Below are 9,523 nucleotides of genomic sequence, written 5' to 3'. Positions count from 1 at the left end.
GTATTATTTAGCAGCTAGAGTATCTTCAAGGTAGTTTTTTTTTTTTTTCGTTAAAAGAATAAATGCTGTCGGAAAAATAAACATACATGTAAAAATAAAGAAAAACATTTCTACAAAAAATAAAAATAAGCAGATGTACATCTTAAACTGTACGCTGTTTAAACGTGTTTTTATGTTTTTCTAATTCTAAATGTAATGTTTAATTCAGTGTGAACTTTACTAGCAATTTTTGAGCGAAAATAGTTCCTACACCATTTTTTTTCTCAGTGTATTCATACTTTTCATACTAAATAATTACCATGTATTCCTAAAATGAATACAACAAAATTCAAGCTATGTTAACAGAATAATGACAGGCACTTCATGCAACACCTTGCACCAGAAAAATAAACATACATGTAAAAATACACATGAAAACATGTGACAGCTGTATATTGAATATGTATCTTGATGGCCCTTTTCCCCATATCCCCAATATTAATATCAGAATTTAAGTTATGTTGATAGAATTATCACAGGCACTTAATTTAATGCCTTGCACTGGATTTTGAGGAAAGCCCTCTGATTATTGCAACCATGTGGAGAGGACGGCCGCATTATGAGCTGCAAAGTTAGTACAAATGGAGAACTAAGCCACAGCCTCAATATATTCTCACCTGACTGTGATCTCACATTCAAGTCTTCGACTGAAAAATCTACTCCGGTATGTTGAGGTAATGTGGCCAGCCGGCAATGGTATCCCAAAGTTAAAAGGTGTGCAAATTATGAGTTTGACAGTTATGTGGTCAAATATATTTCATTTTCATCCCTTTATCTTTCATGCAAGACACAGGCCTCATCGCGGCAGGGGCTGAGAGGCATCGACAGAGGGCAGCTGAGTGACTCTCCATCCAAATGACCCGACAGACACCCCATCATCACCCAGCCAAAGATCACTTTCCTAAAACGAGCCTAAATGAAGGTATTGCTGTAATGGCTCTGATATTTTTGACATTTATGGGCTCTATAACAAGGAGCGGATTGAGTGATGGCGCGGTGGCTGGCTGAGAGGCCGAAGGGGGAGTTTGTGTGTACGGGGGCTGCACAAAGCCGTGTCAAACCACACCACATACCATCACCAACGGGAGAATGAGAAATCCATTTGGATTGTTGACATTGAACTTTATGAACCAGACAAAGCAATATTTCAGATTTTTCTCCTTCTGGCTGTCTCCTTCTCACTCCTGTGTTACTCTTACTTCTCTCCGGAGTAACTTGGAACTCATAATCAACTGTTCTAAAGGAAAAGCTGAGCTGATGTCTATAGGTGATCACTGGTTGTAAATGTCAGTCATTTGAAAGCAGAAAGTATCTTGAAAAAATATTGCTTCAGAAACTAATGTTGTTATGATGATTAAAAAAAAAAAACAGGGAAATATGGTATAAAACTAATATAATGATGCTTCTATTTTGCACACACACACACACACACACATACACAAATAACATTTAAAATGCCTTTGAAAACTCTTCAGCAATTTATCAGTGTTTTTAAAGGTGAGTGATACAAACTATGCGAATATGCTTTTAGATATTTATTTTAAAAATATGTCTTTTTAAAAAACTAATTTGTACCCAAAAAGTGAAGAAAAATTTGACTAAATCACCTTTTGTAAAAACAATATAAAAATAAAGTCGGTTCTTCATTAACAGATTAGTTCACTTCCGGAATAAAAAAAAAAATCCTGATAATTTACTCATCCCCATGCAATCCAAGATGTTCATGTTCATGATATTTCTTTTTCCAATTGAAAAGAAAGTAAAGTTTTTGAAGAAAACATTCCAGGGGTTTTCTCCATATAGTGGACCTTAATGAGTGCCAATGGGTTGAATGTCCAAACTGCACTTTCAATGTAGGTTCAAAGGGCTCTACACAATAAGAGTCTTCTTTAGCCAAATGATTGGTCATTTTCTTTAAAAAAATAAATAAATAAAATGTATACAATTTTCAACCACAAATATGGATATTTTTCTTATAACAACACATTGATTTGCTACAGGAGGCCTTTATTCGCCCCTTGGAGCCATGTGATGCACGTTTTACTATGGATAAATGCGCTTTATTGGACTTCTTTTGGACTGTTGAACGAAACTCTGTACAACTCTGATTGGATTCGTCTGAAAGAAGAATGTCATATACATCTAGGATGCCTTGAAGGAATAGGCTAATTATCATTTTTGGGTGAACTAACCCTTTCAGTTAACAATCACAGGTAACCAACCTTATTTTACCTTCATTGAAGTCTTATGATGACAATGTGATCATTTCTGAGCAGAAATTTGTTTACTCCATCATCCAGGCAAGTTCAGCATTGTATTTTCCCATCAGTCTGTCGTGGGGAACCACAGCCCCTCCACTTGTCTTATCACTCAGAGCTGAGATAATAGGGGCAGATTTACTCTGATTAGTGCTATTAGTTCTATCCCTGTCTCCTCATCACAGATGCTTGACATGTTTCTCATAACGGCCCAGCACAGTGGCGCTGAGCAGAGAGCATGACTGACGGCTGCTCCAGGACACTGGATGTCCGTGGGAAGTTACATACTGACCATTCCACATAATGAATGTATCACTGGATGTTATTTAAGTAGAATAAGTTTGTACTGTTTCCGAAATGAAGTTGTTAAACAGCATACAGTATATGAAACACTGTGGATGACTAAAGCTAGATGGGACAGTGTGAGAAGGCCACGTTCCAACAAGCATATTGCGTCTGGATGCCTGACTCAAATCTGTATGTGCAATTGCCTCTAATTGTGACATTGATTCAGGGTGATCTGCATTCTTCAGCCTCTTACAGTTTTCCAGTGTGGGTCTTGGAGTCTGGGGAACCATTTATATGATACCAATCTAAACCAGTGGCTCCAGTTTGGGCCTCCCACGGTCTCCAAGGGGCAACCTGTCCAACTCCAAAGTACCAAAATCCCCCTTCCCCCTCGGTTTTTGCGGACAGAAGGGCATTAACATGAGCAGTGTGTCATTGACAGATGCGTGTCAGAGCCGGAGCAATTATGAGTACGCTCTCAAAGACAGCCTGTGTCATCACGTCTCGCAGTCGCCGTTCTGAAGTGAACATGCCCAGCCGCTGTGCGTTTGTGGGGTAATTAACCTAATGATGCCTCTATGTGATTCATAATGTATCTTCACAAGTCTTTCCTCAGGGTGTTACTTTGCAGTTTTGGAGAAGGAGAGATAATAAAAATGGAGATGAATGCCAGATGGAATTGTGGTTGTCTAACTATTATAACTTTGTAAATATGAGATGATTTGTATTTGCTTATGTAAAATCACACTGGACTCTAAAACAAAGAATGTATCATGTTTCCACAATTCTAAAATTTGTCAGCATAATTACATGATGAATAATGCTAAATGACAATTTTTCTACATTTTAACAGAAATAATTAAATGTCATTAAAGTAAATATCTATGGTAATAGAGCAGAATTTGGGTAAACTATCAAAATTGAAAAACTATATATATATATATATATATATATACTGTATATATACTGTATATGTTTTTGTATGTGTGTGTGTGTGTGTGTGTGTATGTATATATATATGTGTGTGTGTGTGTGTGTGTGTATATAATTATAGAAAGTTTAGATTTTAGTTTTGGTATTGTGTGTTTAAGATGCTATTCAAGGCAATATGGGTAATGCATAATACATTTTTAATATAAATAAAAAATGATGGTGTTACTGGTGTTATTGTCACTTGTGTTACAACCGTAAATTAAATTAAATTAAATTAAATTAAATTAAATTAAAAAATCAAGTTGTTCTTAGTGATTAGTAGTAATGTCAAAATGTTAATAAATAATTACCATCTGGTTTTAATGATGCTGGAAATAAGGTAAGTAGTTTTCACAGCACATAACGGCAGGCACATCTTCTGTCTTCTCTTACTCTCTCTCTATCTGCATGCAGAATGGGACAGAGGAATAGACAGAAACAGGAGCATCGTTCTCATTCCTGGCAAGGCCTTCAGTGTCTTACCGGAGCCTCCTTGTCTGAGCAATAGCTCCCGCTCACAATTTATAGGAAAATCAATCGTTGCTCACTGTCTGTGTACTTTGCTCATTCCAAAGCTTTACAGTGCTGCACATTGTAACGTAAGCTTGGAGAGACTTGTCAGGCTCATTTATAATCCAGAACACCACAAACACAAGTGGAGTTAAAAAGAGAGAGGGACAAAAGAAAAGAAAGAAACTATGTTGCCAGGTGGGGACTTAGAGACAGGCGGACAAATAATAATGCTAATAGAAATAATAAACAAAAAGAGCATTTTTCAGACAAATTGCACAATGTGCAACTTGAAATATCCCGGGAAAATGTCTTAGACAGTTTTAGGCATTTTTCTTTGACCCCATCCAATCTTTCACCCAACAGACCGAAACGAGACAGGATGGAGCTGCTGCCATGGCGACCGGTGTGTTTGGTGGTGACTGGTATCATTGGGGCTGGGGCTGTGCAGAGCTGTTTAGAGTAACTCGGGTTGCCATGAAAAAATCTGAAGCATGCACAAAACATAATATACAGGGACTCAGCGTCGCCCAGGGAGAGAGTCTCTCTGTCTGCTCTGTTCTCTACAGGTGGCCTTGTTTGGAAATGCTGACAAATAGGAAATTTAGAGAACAATGGCTCATTCCAAATGTCCACTGAGATGGTCTTGTATAATGTCCAGAAATACTTTTTGTGTCTCACTTCAGAATTTGGTCATGCGGTAAATATACTGTATTACTGTAGGAAATGCCAGGGCTATTTGTCACATGGGCTACAATATATCTTATAAGGTTTGGAGTCAGTCCAAGCACAAATGCTTGTTTTCTCTGGGGAATTGGTTTCACAACTATCTTAAATATTTTTTGTAAATTCAATACATAAAAAAAAAAAAAACACTATTTGTAATAGCTGTTGGGGAAAGAAGAGAACAATAAAAGCACACTGGGATTTGGTGGTTCAGCTATATTACGAAAGTAGATTTTAACCAAAAATGATGATCTTAGAGCAAGTTTCATAAATTGTCACATGTTTTTTATGCAGTAACTGTATACAACCGTTACAATGTGTATGTTATCAGGTCAGTTATAATGTCATAATTATAACTTTCCTTAAACAATGGCTTGACATATTCCAGACGTTTTTCCAATAAAAAAAATAATAATAATAATAATAATAATTTCATAGTAGTTGAAAAAGACTTTAAATAGCCTTAATATTAAATACATGTAGTGAGAGGTGGCTGTATTACTTTAAATAATATTTAATATTTTGAACAAAGGTTTTATTTTTTTATTAGTGTCAGTAAAGACCAATCTTTTTCATTAATACAGAAATCTCCGAAGAATACGTTATATTTAAATTTACACTACATTTCAAAAGTTTTGGGTCAGCAAGATTTTAGATTACAGAAATTACTTCTGGTATTCAGCAATGATGCATTACTTCAGTAAAGTTGCAGTTAAGGATTTTACTAAAGATTTCTATTTTCTTTTATATTGTCTATACATCAAATAATTCTACATTATAGATAGATAGATAGATAGATAGATAGATAGATAGATAGATAGATAGATAGATAGATAGATAGATAGATAGATAGATAGATAGATAGATAGGTAGATAGATAGATAGATAGATAGATAGATAGATAGATAGATAGATAGATAGATAGATAGATAGATAGATAGATAGATAGATAGATAGATAGATAGAATGGAAACAGTGTAGTGTAATATTATTAAAATCAGTCCTTTAATAAATATTAAAAGTCTGAATATTTTATCTCTGGAGTCAGTGCCTGTACGTCTGTGCAGTTATCTTATACTTGTCCTCTTGTTGAGGATGAGGAATCTATTAATTAAAACCTATAGGCTACAGCCATACGCTGTGATTGTTTATACAGTGACTCAATGAACAAGGAAACTTCACTTTCACAATGGAACCATTCATAAACGTTCACTCTCCTCTCTGAAAAAAAAAAAAAAAGTTGCTCTTAGCATTTGGGCAAGAGGTAATTGGGATCACTCAGCTTGTCTGATGCTGATAATGGGGCAATGGGAAATTCCTGTCATAGAGTTTGTGGTGCAAGGTGGTTTCGCAACTGCCTTGGCAGGCTCCGAGCGCTCCACAGTGGGATGGTGAATGAGTTGAAGCATGCTCACACAGCTGTCATTAAACATATTTAAAACAACAACATAACAACAAAAAGACAACGCATTTGAAGTGATAGTCCTCCTAATTGAGAATTATTAATTGCAATATGCAAGAATTAAGTCCTCTGTGAATAAGACCTACATTTTTAAACATTATAATAAAGAAGTTGAGGGCTGCCGCCAAGTTACACATTAATACAAAACCACTGAATGCAAAGACAAAGATTTAAACAGAGCAGTTAATGAATGATGTTGACCAATGTTGCAGCTATTTTATGGCAATAAAATTCTCAAAATACTGTGTAAAATTAAGTCGTATTTGTCTTCTAACAGTGTCTATCAGTCAACATACATGCCTCACCAAATAACTTTTCAAATCAAATCTGTTTGACAGTGTACTGTATATACAGTATTGATGTATTGCTTGACAGTGGTGGAAATTTTATTACATTGATCATTCAGTATGGTAGAAATAACTATCGGGCAGAAAAATGTAAATCAATAATTTTCATATATTTTTTTATTTATTTATTTATTTATTATTTATCTGGTTTATGTATTATTTTTTTTAGTTTATTACAGTCTTAAATGTTTAACTTTAAATATGTAATAGAAAAATATGTGATAATACATACACATAAAAAGGTATTTCACAAGTAGTAAAAATGTAAATTAAAAAGATCTTCAAGGAATTGTTTTTGTGAGCCTTATTTAACAAAAGAAAAGAAGCTGATATCTGTTAGGATCAATAAAAATCACAGCCTGAGACACTTAAGTTGAAGAATATCTTGTCTGTTGTTAGTATTCAGTTTTGCGGTACAATCACTGCAAAGTTTCTTCTCAGTCGATTCTAACAGCTTATAAAAGAGTTAAAAGACTTGATTAGTTCTCTTTAAAAGTGCGCGGCAGCATTGGTGTCCTTAACCACATGTTTCTGTGCTCCAATTAAAGTTATTTTAAGAAAATGGCCATGCAGCCCTTCTGCCAAGAGTTTTAATGCCAGGCAAAGCATAGTTCGTTTTTAAAACCACATGTTCCAATAACCACAGTATAAATCTACAACTAAATTGTGAAGGAGTTCGGCTGTCTATGTTTGACTGAAAAAGTAATGTCTAGAAATCTTGTCTAGAACATAACTCACACATATTAAACAGCCTTGCTCAAAAAGCTGCAGTATAAAATGCGAAGGCCTTACATGGGTTTTTATTGATGTGTTTTATGATATTTACACATAAAAGGAAAGCCTCATTTAAATTGGGATCAACCAAACAGCAACACTAATTATTAGACACTTTTCCAAATATCAGATTATCTTATTCACTTTCATTGCTCATTCTTTTGTTTCGGGCCCATTGTGATATGATGTTTATCTCCAGTATATATCATAATGAAATTTATCCTCCAAATACAGATTCATGAACGTAAGCTTGCAAAATCCCATCTGTTTCTGTGCAGTAACTGTATTGAAGTGAATGTGGGATGGTTGAGATGTGCTGCGGCTACTGTGCAGGTCCATACTGATAATGATAACAGCTGAAAGAAATTACCAGCAGACACTGTGTAACTAGCATTCAGGTTTCAATTATTATCCCTAAGTGCAAAGAAAAGTGGTGCAAAATTGTCACAAGTGTTGGGAGTCTTTTATGTGTACATTTTTCAGATAATAAGGGCTTAATTTAGTCAAGCTGTTGCAAAACTGTTACAGACCTGGACACAAAAATAGACTGAATCATCATCACTTATTTGCTGGATTTTCTTTTCTTCTGGCCAAGCATCATGGAAAATCTGTTGTTATATCAATTACCAACATACATGCTTTTTAAAAGTGCATTGTAAACTCATATTAAAATCCATTCATGGATGCATAAAATAAAATGTGCATTTTGGATTACATCTACAAAAAGAATCGATGAACATTACATTAGCCATTCTATTCTATTCACGGAGGAGACAGATTGTTTAATAAAGTCATAATTTTTTTGTATTGTTTCCACACGAAAATTATTCTCATAGCTTCGTAAAATTATGGTGAACTATCCCTTTAACAAATGAAACCTTATTGTAAGATTTAGCCCAAATTTTTCGATCTTGCATTTGCAACTAATTAAAATAAATTTAAATACTAAAATTACTAACTGAAATGAAACACAAACTACAACTGAAAAAAAAAAAATCATTAAAACTATTTAGAAATATAAAAAACCAATGACAAAAGACAACAGTATAACTAAAATTAGAACTGAAAATATAACAATAATAGCCCATTCAACATATTAATTAAAACTATAGTATAAATAATACTAAAATAACACCTCAGCAGACAGTTTTACAGACGATTGATAATGTCACCACAATGCTTTGTATTATAAAGCTGTGGTATTGGCTTATAATGAAAGAACTTCACCAGAAATTGAACAGCATCCTTCAGGACATTCATAACTTCCAGATCACTGGTTTGTTTTGAACACTTTTGGTTCTCAAAAAAAGAGCAAAAGCTGCTTGGGAGGTACCTTTTAGGTACTAATATGTACAGATAACTACTTTTTGTACAAAAAAAAAAAGAAAAGAAAACGAAAAGGCCTATTGACTAAAGATGAGGCTTGAAAGTTCAGTGGCTTCTGCACATGTCACGTGCACATGTATTTATCTGGGCAATATGAGTGTTGTGTTATTTCATGTGAAAATCTAAACTACACTCAAATGACTGGATTTTATAGATGGGTCTCTGGTGTGCCCAGGTGGTATGCTGTACCACCATCAGTCTGTCAGACACGCTTTTGTTTCCCAAGGTATTTGAGGTATCCTGGATTATTTACAATGCAAATGATGCAAAGAAGCATTTTCCACGCTACAGCACCAAAGAATATTTTCCACGAGCTTCATTGTGTGGCACCGGGAGTACGTCCTGCCTGCTTTATCGAGCAGAGAATTACGAACGTTAGCAAGATTTCAAAGCTCATAAAAGTCATTTCAAGTCAACCGCAAGCATGCCCAGGTGAATAGATATATTTTACATTTATTGAATATAGTTTCATTTCCATTACACCACAATACAAGCAAATACTGTATATTTAAACAGGTTGGCTTACATTAATTTCACTTGTATTGAGATCTACTGGAAGGCTAGAAATCTGTTTTAATTGGCAGATACATTTAAACATAAATAATTTGTATGGAAAATTGTACATATGATCATATATATATGTGCATTTTAATTTCTGTATTTACTAAGTTAATAACAAAGACGACGTTTGGGGGGGAAAGGAAGAAAAGCAAGAATAAACTTCCATGGAGACGTGAAAAACAGAGCATTCAGATGACGCT

This window comes from Carassius gibelio, chromosome B23, assembly GCF_023724105.1.
Source record: "Carassius gibelio isolate Cgi1373 ecotype wild population from Czech Republic chromosome B23, carGib1.2-hapl.c, whole genome shotgun sequence".
Lineage (NCBI taxonomy): Eukaryota > Metazoa > Chordata > Actinopteri > Cypriniformes > Cyprinidae > Carassius > Carassius gibelio.
The sequence above is the reverse complement of the archived record's forward strand: the minus strand, read 5'-3'. Positions refer to the sequence as shown.